Consider the following 10,293-nt stretch of genomic DNA (forward strand, 5'->3'; position numbering starts at 1 on the left):
AGTTTGTCCAATTATTAATGAGATATAATGTGGCAATGGGTAAAGACTGTAGTGTATAAGGAGAGAATCAAACATACCTAGGGACAAGAAAGTAGGAGGCAGGGAATGGCAGAGATGCAGATGTTGTAACAAAGTATGACAAACTGTGATATACTGAAGTTCTACTCACTTCTGTATGCCTGCACTCACTTCTAATTTATCAACCCTTATGACCTCAATGGCCAAAGGAAACTGACCTTTGGTGGTCAGTTTTGTGGTCAAAAGCCATCAGTTACTCTGCATCCTCCAAGGCTAATAACATTTTTTCAATCTTTTTTCTCCTCAATTTCTTAAATACATTTGGAGTTGTTAACCATTCCTTCTCTCTGTAATCTTCACCACTCTTGTTGGATTCTGCATTTTTCTTCCCATTTCAAGAAGTCTAACATAAGTGTTTCCAGGGACATCTTTCTCCAACATCCTCCTTTTTTGAAATCACATACACTCTCATAGTTCCTTCATATCCTTGGGAATAATCCCAAACCGTGTCATAGCTGAGTCTTCAGCAGAATTCCACACAAAGGCTTGCTTTGAGTAGGCATTCAATCATTTTTAAAACACAAACTCTCCACCTAGAGGTGAGTGAATTTATGTGTGGTAGAATAATGAGGCATGGAGCTGGAGAGACTGGCAATCGGCTCCTTGTTGCCTTTGCCTCTGTAGTAAGGATTAGCCGTCTGAACTTCCCAACGTGGTTCCACCTTGGTAGGGTCCTTACCTGAGTTGGCCTCCCATTCCTACATGGTTGCCACTTTGTATTCAACTCACTCTGAATAATACTAATAATTTCCCCTTTTGCTTCAGCTAGATTAGCACATATTTATGTGGTGCTTATATGATATGTTTACCTTTCAGTCCACAAATGCAGGTGTTCAAGAAATAGATATTTGCAACTCTTAATCATATTATTTGAGAATCCAACCCATGCAGTCAGTTCTGCCCATTTTTCTTCATACCCATCCAACAAACTCACACACACACACACACACACACACACACACACACACACACCATGCACAGGGTCTTATCTTAAAACAGCGTAAGTCACTGGAGAGGTGATTCCTGTCATTATTGGCTAGTCCACACCACACCAATGAGAAACTCATTGTTTCAGTTCCTATTAGAACGTAAGTGTCCTGTGAATAATGCTTCTATACCACACTTGGAATATAGGGTTTTTTCCCCCAAATTGCAAAAATACAGTGCCTAGGGGCTGGGCTTACAATGTGAAAATGTAAGAAAGTTAAAAACCATCTTCTCTGAGGTTTTTCCATTCCATTGAGAATGCTAGGGAGCAAGTCAGAAGCCCCTAATCCCCTTTGGGCCCACAAACAACTTTCCAATCTGCAAGAATTCCACTTTTCTTTGTTTTTCAAAGGCAGTCCCCCCCCCCCTTACCTCCTCTTTCTGAGATACCTTGTACTGTCCTGTCAATAAGTTTGGGTCTAGAGCTGACAAAATCAAATGTGTTTAGGAGCCAATAAAGGAATGTAAATGTGTGAAGTAGCTGTTTATAAAACAAGGTGAAAAAGGCTGTAAGGAGCCAGAGCACTGATGATTTACTTAAAGGCAACCTGCTTTTTTTCTTAAACTATGTTACTCCTAACTGAGGTTTGTTTTGGTAGAAGTGGGAAGAGTTGATTTTTCAGATGCTACCTTATACCTACAGTTCCCAAGATCCTGTGGGAAAACTGGGCTGACTGCTCACAAGTACACCTTCATTTGCTAGATTAAATCGCCCACTTAAGGGTTATAGTAGGTGAGAGGGGTCGGAGTCGGTGAGAAGGTGACTACCAATGGAATGGTGGTGAGGTGATGCTCACCACACTTTCAGGCTTGGCCCCTTAAATCCCCTGCATTTTTCTCATAATCTGTACTGGCCAGATGCAGAGAATGCAGGACCCAGAAGATGCTGAGATGTGTGGAGAATTGTGCCTGACCCATTAATAACTGCATAGATTAAATCCACTGGTGAACGTTCGTTGGATTGTGACCTAAGAGAGAAAACTTTTATGGTACTAGGCCAAGGAAAGCATGGAATTTTTTGTCACAGAAGTTAGCCGACTCTGAGTAACAGAGCCACTAAGGCAAAAAACCTTGTTCAAAATGGTAAGAGCCTTACCTTTATCCCCTTGTATTAGCTATTGCTGTCTAACAAATTACCACAAATGTAGCTGCTTAAAACAGCACCAATTCATTCTCAGTTTCTATACATCAGAAGTCCTACATAGCTTAGTCAGATTATTTGCTCAGAGCCTCACTTAACTAAAATCACAGTACTGGCCAGCTCGGTGTTTCTGAGGCTTGAGATCCTCTTCCAAGATCATTCATTGTTGGAAGAACTCAGTTCCTTACAGCTGAGGTTAGAGGACCCTGTTTCTTTGCTGGGGGCTTCTCTCTGCTCCTGGAAGACACCTCCGTTTCTTCTCATGTGGCCCCCTCCATCTCCCAACCCAATGATGATTTGTCCTTCTCAAACTTTTCCTGCTTCTAGTTCTAAGGGTCCCATGATTACGCTGGGCCTACTCAAATCCAAGATGATCTCCCCACTTAGAAGTAAACTTAGTAAAGCTCAAGGTAGCCTATTCATGGGTGTGGTATCTTCTCATATTCATGGTTCTAGGAATTAGGGCATGAAATTTTCTTGGGTGCCATAATTCCTATTACATCCTTGATGTGCAATAAAGAAAGAAGAAAAAGGATTCAATATATTTTGATGTATTATTTTTCCTTTTGATATATTAACTTGCTTTGTCACACACACAACCAAAGTAGTCATTTTCTGGGGTTCCAATAATCACAGTTACATATTCACATGGTTTTAAAAATAAACAAGTCATACAAAATTATCTTGAGTAACAAGTAGCTCTATTTGGAACTCTAAATACTTCCAATTCAGCCACGCACCAGACAAATATAATTTTCTATGAATACCTTTATGTGATGAAAGTTGAGAAGCACTGATCTCCTCATTGCGGAAGATCAAAATTTAACTCTTTCCTCTCTCCAACCCCCAACCATGATGACACACATAAACGTTCCCCATCCCCACCCTCTCTACAAAGCCCATAATTTGGGCAGAGAGACATGTGTTATTTATCTCTTTATGACCATATATGGCATTGGAATTGAGCCACCTAAATTATTCTTTCTCTTGCACAGTGTTTCCCCCCCCACCTCTGGAATGGTGTTCTTTTACTTCTTTCTTGCTTGCCTGCTTTCTTGCTTTTTCTTTCTTTTTTACTTCCTTTTCAACCCCAAACCTCTCCAATGTTATAAATCTCTTAACATACTGATTCATATTACAAATAATATCAATGTTATCATTTTGAAGGAATTTCTACTGGAGAAACGCAGCCTACTCACCCTCCATTGCCGGTACATAGCTGTCATCCCCAAATCTCTTTCCCATCATTCCTCCCTGATACTTTTTCCCATAACTTCTGTTTTACTTTATATCTCCTTTACTTCTCTCTCTTGCTATCCTCCATTGTTATGAAAAACAAAGCAAAACAAAACAAAATACTTCCATAGATTTTCCCCCTCTTTTGCCATATATGGGTATAACACATTTATTGATTTTTAAAAATTTTTTGAGTATAGTTGATACACAATGTTATATTAGTTTCAGGTAAATAGCTAGTGATTCAACTTCTCTATACATTATGCTATGCTCACCACAAGTGTAGTTACCATCAGTTATCATACAACACTATTAAAATATCATTGACTATATCCCCTATGCTGTGGCTTATATTCCCATTACTTATTCATTCCATAATGGAAGCCTACATCTCTGACTCTCCTTCACCGATTTCCCAAACACCCACTCCCTTCTTTCTGGCAACCATCACTTTGTTCTCTGTATTTATAGGTCTGATTCTACTTTGTGTTTATTCATTCGTTTTGTTTTTTAGATTCTACATATGAGTGAAATCATATGGTATTTGTCTCTCTTATTTCACTTAGCATAAAACCTAGGTCCATCCATGTTGCTGCAAATGGCAAGACGGCATCTCATTTTTTATGGCCTCATAATATTCCACTGTGTGTGTGTGTGTGTGTCTGTGTGTCTGTGTGTCTGTGTGTGTGTACACATACACACCATATCTTCTTTATCTATCCATCTATCTATGGACCCTTAGGTTGCTCCCATATCTTGGCTCAATGTAATCCCCATCAAAATACCAAAAGCATTTTTCACAGAACTAGAATAAATAATCCTAAAATTTGTATGGAAACACAAAAGACCCTGAATAGCCAAAGATACCTTGAGAAAGAAGAACAAAGCTGGAGGCATCACAGTTCAAGATTTCAAGATACACTACAAAGCTGCAGTAATCAAGACAGTATGGTACTGACACAAAAATAGACACAGAGATCAACAGAACAGAATAGAGAGCCCAGAAAGAAACCCACACTTACATGGTCAATTATTCTATGACAAAGGAGGTAAGAATATACAAATGGGGAAAATACAGTCTCTTCAATAAATGATGCTGGGAAAACTGGACAGCTACAGGTAAAAAAAAAAATAAAACTAGAGGGGTGCCTGGGTGGTTCAGTCGTTAAGTGTCTGCCTTCGGCTCAGGTCATGATCCCAGGGTCCTGGGATTGAGGCCCACATCAGGCTCCCTGCTCCGCTGGGAGCCTGCTTCTTCCTCTCCCACTCCCCCTGCTTGTGTTCCCTCTCTCGCTGGCTCTCTCTCTCTAATAAATAATAAAAAAAATCTTTAAGAAAAATCAAACTAGACCACTTTCTCTAACACCATACACAAAAATAAATTCAAAATGGATTAAACACCTAAATGTTCGAAACCTGAAGCCATAAAAATCCTAGAAGAGAACACAGGCAGTAATTTCTCTGACATCAGTCACAGAAACATTTTTCTAGATATGTCTCCTAAGGCAAGGGAAACAAAAGCAAAAATAGACTATTGGGACTACCTCAAAATAAAAATCTTTTGCACAGCAAAGGACACCTTCAACAAGGCAAAAAAGTAACTGGCTGGATGGGAAAAGATATTTGCAAATGATACATCCGATAAGGTGTTAATATCTGAAATATATAAAGAATTTATACAAGTCAACACCAAAAATGCCCCAAACAATCTGATTAAATAGGCCAAGGACCTAAATAGACATTTCCCCAAGAAGACATACATATGGCCAACATGAGAAGATGCTCAACATCACTGATCACCAGGAAAAGGAAAATCAAAACCACAATGAGATATCACCTTACACCTGTCAGAATGGCTAAAATAAAAAAGACGAGAAATAACAAGGGTTGGCAAGGATGTGGAGAAAAAGGAACCCTTTTCACTATTGGTGGGAACGTAAATTGGTGCAGTCCCTGTGTAAAACACAATGCATGTCCCTCAAAACAAATAAAAATAGAGCTACCATATGATCCAATAATTCAACTACTGTTTATTTACCCAAAGAAAAGGAAAACACTAATTTGAAAAGATAGATGCACCCCTATGTTTATTGAAGCATTATTCACAACAGCCAAAATATGGAAGCTCATTTATTGATTTTAATGTTCCTAAGAACTGTTTTCTGGATAATTTTCTAACATTAAAATAAAAAATGAATACATATATATATTTTGTTTCATACTTCAGTGTTTTTACTTTTCAAGCTCTATGAAGTTTTTTTCAACTTTACATTTTGAGGTATTTTTAGACTTACTCAAAATTCTTTGAAGCTGCAAAGATAAGTGTCAGATGTACCCTTCAGCTAACTTCCCTCAATGGCCTCCTCTTACATAGTTGAAACACAATATCAAAACCAGGAAATTGACACTGGTACATTTACAGTTAATTAAACTACAAACCTTGTTCAGTTTTTGACATTTTTTGTCCTACGTCTGTATGTGTATGTATTTGTGTATTTAGTTGTGTTTAGTGCTATACAATTTTATCCTGGGTATATATTTCTGTAACTATCACAACAATTAAGATACAGAACTGTTTCACATCCACAAAACAACTCCTTCTTGATACGTCCTTGTATTAACACCTCACCACCAACCCTATCTCTGTCTCCTGGCAACCACTATTCTCCCTTTCCATTGTTTAGTAATTTCAAGAATGTCCCATAAGTAAAATCATACTATACTTAAGCTCTTGAGATTTTTTTTCACCGAGCATAATTCTATTGAGGTCCATTCATGTTGTGTATATCAACTGTCCATTTTTTTAAGATGCTGAATAGTCTTCCATTGTTGATTGTACCAGATTTTGTTTAAGCATTCATTTACTGAAGGACATTAAATGGTTGCTTCACGTTTTTTTTTCCATTATGAATAAAGCTGTTAGAAACATTCACATACAGGTTTTCGTATAAATGTAAAATTTAATTTCTTTGGGATAGATGTGTAAGAGTGCAACTGCTAAGTTATAAGAGCCTGCCAGACTATTTTCCAAAGGGACTTTACCATTTTTACACTCCTGTCAGCAATGTATGAGAGATCCAGTTTCTCCACATCCACACTAGCATTTGGTATTATCACTTTTCTATTTCAACTGCTCTAAGTTTGTAGAGATACATAATTGCAGCTTTGATTTACATTTTCCTTAGTGGCTAATGAATTTGACCATCCTTTTATGTTTCCAGTAGCCCTTTGACAAAAAGCACATGGAGGATAAAGTTTGGAAATTGTGTATATCTGAAAACATTTTAATTCATATATCTTCAAAAGTTCAATGGTTTATCTTGGCTATAAAATTCTAGATTAGAAAAACTTCTTCTGAATGTTTAAGGCTTCACTGTCTTCTCAATTCTAGCACTGATGTTGGAAAGTCCAAAGCCATTCTGGTTTCTAGTCCTTTATGTGTGACTCAATTTTTTTTCCTCTTGGAATCCTAAAGGATGTTTTGTTTGTACAAACTGCTCTGAAATTTATTTATGTGTCTATTTTCATCAGTTCTTCTATTTAAATATAAATTTTTAAATTATTTTCTCCCCTGTTTTTTCTCTTTTCTCTTTCTGTAACTGCTGTTGAATCTCCTGAATTAGCCATTTTATTATTATTGTTATTGTTATTATTACTATTATATTTTCTCTTCTATTTTCTGTTACCTTGCTCTTTTTTTCTACATTCTGGTTAATTTTCTCTACTTAACATCCCAACATGTCTACTCAGATTTTCTTTTTGGCTATCATTTTCATTTTCAAGAGATTTATTTGTTCTCTCTTTCCATATTATAGCGTTCTCATTTCATGGATGCAATATTTCTTCCTACACTTCTGAGTGTATTAGTGGATTTCTGGTCAAGTTTTCTTCTCTTATATAGTCCCTGATTTTTTCTTTTTATTTCTGTTTCTATATTTCGTGTTTCCTCACAATTCATATAATTTTTGGTTATCTGTTCATATAACAGAGGGAAATATGAGAAAGTTTTATTGGAAGGTTGGAGCATACAGTGTTTGCCGTCTGTGAGCTTCTCTGTTAAATAAATTTACTATGTCATTGATTTAAGAAACCCTGCATTTCAGTATCCTTCATATCTTTCTAACTAAGGACTTTAATTTATTTTTAGGTTCTTATATATTCTATGTTTTTTACCTGTGTGAAGTTCTGGGCAATGATTTTATTTCCTCTTTAGTCCATGGTTAAAATAATCCCCTTCCCTCATATCTGATTACCCCTTCTGAAATATATCTGGGAGGGACACTGGGTTTTATTATCATTCATGGAATAAGATATTTCTAATTTAAAGAGCAAGAGAAATCTAGAGGATCTGCAAGCCCCTAAACAGATGACATCTGGTCATACTAGGTGACTGCTATTGGCTAGAATATGACTATGGATCTCTAAAAGGGGGGAGATTTTGCAACACAGAAAAAGATAAGAAATTTAAAAACAAAATTGAGCTTCAGCTGCAGGAAGAGAAGAGAAAGAGAAAGAGCACAGAGGGCCTTTCTTGGAACTTTCTACCAAGGAAATTAGGGAAGCTGTGACAAGGGGCAGCCTGATCCCATTAACTATGATGCTGAGAACACCAATCAGTTGGACCACTGTAACTTCCCTGGAATAACCAGCAAGTGAAGCTTGGTTTGGGAACATTGAGGAATACAGGGATATTATACATTATTCCATAAACCACTTTAGAGCTAGAATAATTCCCACAAAAAGAGTAGATTTTGGCAGACTGGAAAATAAAAAGAAACCTAAAGATATGGGACAAAAGAAAAGTAGTGCACAAACTTATTTTACCCATGTATCAATGGGCCTAGATGCTTTATTAGCAGGAGGGCTATGGAGTTCCACAGCCACCCTGAAATGCAGAAATGAGGTAAAATAACTTCTGGACCAACTCAGTATGACATTTCCAAAGTTCCTATAGCTAAGCTTACAAAAATACACTGAACATTCAGCTGATAAAGAACCAACCAAAATAAACTTTGGAAATAATGAAAACATAAAACGAAGCTTTTAGCCACTATGATTAAAATAGTAAGAATAATAAAAAATTCTGGGGCACCTGGGTGGCAAAGCGGTTAAGCGCCTGCCTTCGGCTCAGGGCGTGATCCCGGCGTCCTGGGATCGAGCCCCACGTCAGGCTCCTCTGCTATGAGCCTGCTTCTCCCTCTCCCACTCCCCCTGCTTGTGTTCCCTCTCTCGCTGGCTGTCTCTATCTCTGTCAAATAAATAAATAAAATCTTTAAAAAAAATAAGAATAAAAAATGCTAATTGCTATTATTTTTGTAATTACAATTTATTTAGCATTAACTACATACCAAATACTTTATAATTCACTCACAATAGCCCTATAAGGTAACAATGACTATTCTCATTTTTAGATAAAAGATGTAAAACTTTAATAAATAGGTAAGTTAACATGAATATGTAAATTAATGTATCACTTAGCCAAGACCTCATACCTAGTAAATAAAAGGGTTTGGAATTAATTCTAAGCTCTTATGCTCGAAGGATTGAGTCTTTCAGAACTGCACCTCCAGAATTAGCTTGCAAGAATTAAAGCACAATAAAAACTTCAAGTAATCTTTCTATTATTTGTCTGATGGCTATTAAAACATTGTTCTAGTAATCATGCCTAGGGAAAAAGAGAAAGAGAAAGAGGAACTGGAAAAGGTTCAGAAAAAGCTAAAATATGAATAAATAAAGATGAAATGGTATTATAAAATATATTGGAATAGAGTTTGCTTAACTCAGAGAACAATAAGGGAAGATCACCATTAGGATTCTATGTTCATGAAAAATTGAATGCTGGAAGGTAAATTCAGAGAAAAACTGTAAGAGGGTTGGTCCTTTAGTATGTTCTAACCAGCAAGTGGCTAGAGGCTGTCACATCAGGATTTTTGATTTAGGAAGACCTGATCTTATTACAAAACACCAGAAAATGACATGGTAGAGTGTGTAAATGAATACAAATTCTTCTCCTCCCTTCATCCATGTCCTTGCACTATGACAGTACAGATCTTCCCATGAAGGTATGGAGTCTGCTTCCTTACCCTCGAATATGGATGGTCTCTGCAATATGCTTAGGTCAATGAGAGATTAGCATACATGATTCAGCAGAAGTTTAAAAAACATTTGTGAGTTAGAGAAGAGCCAAGAGCCTACCAACTGCCAGATATGTGACTGAGGCCATGCTAAATCATCTACCTTTGGCCACCTCACCAACTGACCACAGATGCAGAGAAAACCTGGCACACAAGAGCTGAGCTTGACCAGACTGGTAGAACCACCTACATGACCCACAGAATTCTTTGCAAAATCAAATGCTGGTTGTTTGAAGCCACTCAAAACTTTTGAGGTGGTCTGTTCACAACTAAAGCTAATAAAATCGGGTGGCAAAAACAAAAGTGACAGACTAAATAGATACTATGTCTATTCAAGAAGTGGATTATTAATTATTTCTGAGGGCCTGAGAGGTTTTGTCCCCTACCTCCTGAAGACAGAGAACTAGAATAAATATTCACAATGCTTATTTATTTGGGAACTAAAATGTCTTCACAGATCACCTAGCCCAGCCTGATCAATGTACATATGTGGAACGAAACTAAGAGAGGGGATGTGACTTGCCCAAGGTCACGGTGAGTTGCTAACTGAACTAGGACTACTGGCAGGTCCTCTGACCTCCAGTCCTGGGTATTTGACTCACTAACCTTGAGATCTCGACCAATCCTGAGATTCCATGACTCTGTGACTCTATGGTTCTATAATTCCAAGACAAAGCACAACAATGCCAGTGCTCCAGACAGCCTTGGTACAGAAGA

This window comes from Ursus arctos, unplaced genomic scaffold, assembly GCF_023065955.2.
Source record: "Ursus arctos isolate Adak ecotype North America unplaced genomic scaffold, UrsArc2.0 scaffold_23, whole genome shotgun sequence".
Taxonomy (NCBI): Eukaryota; Metazoa; Chordata; class Mammalia; order Carnivora; family Ursidae; genus Ursus; species Ursus arctos.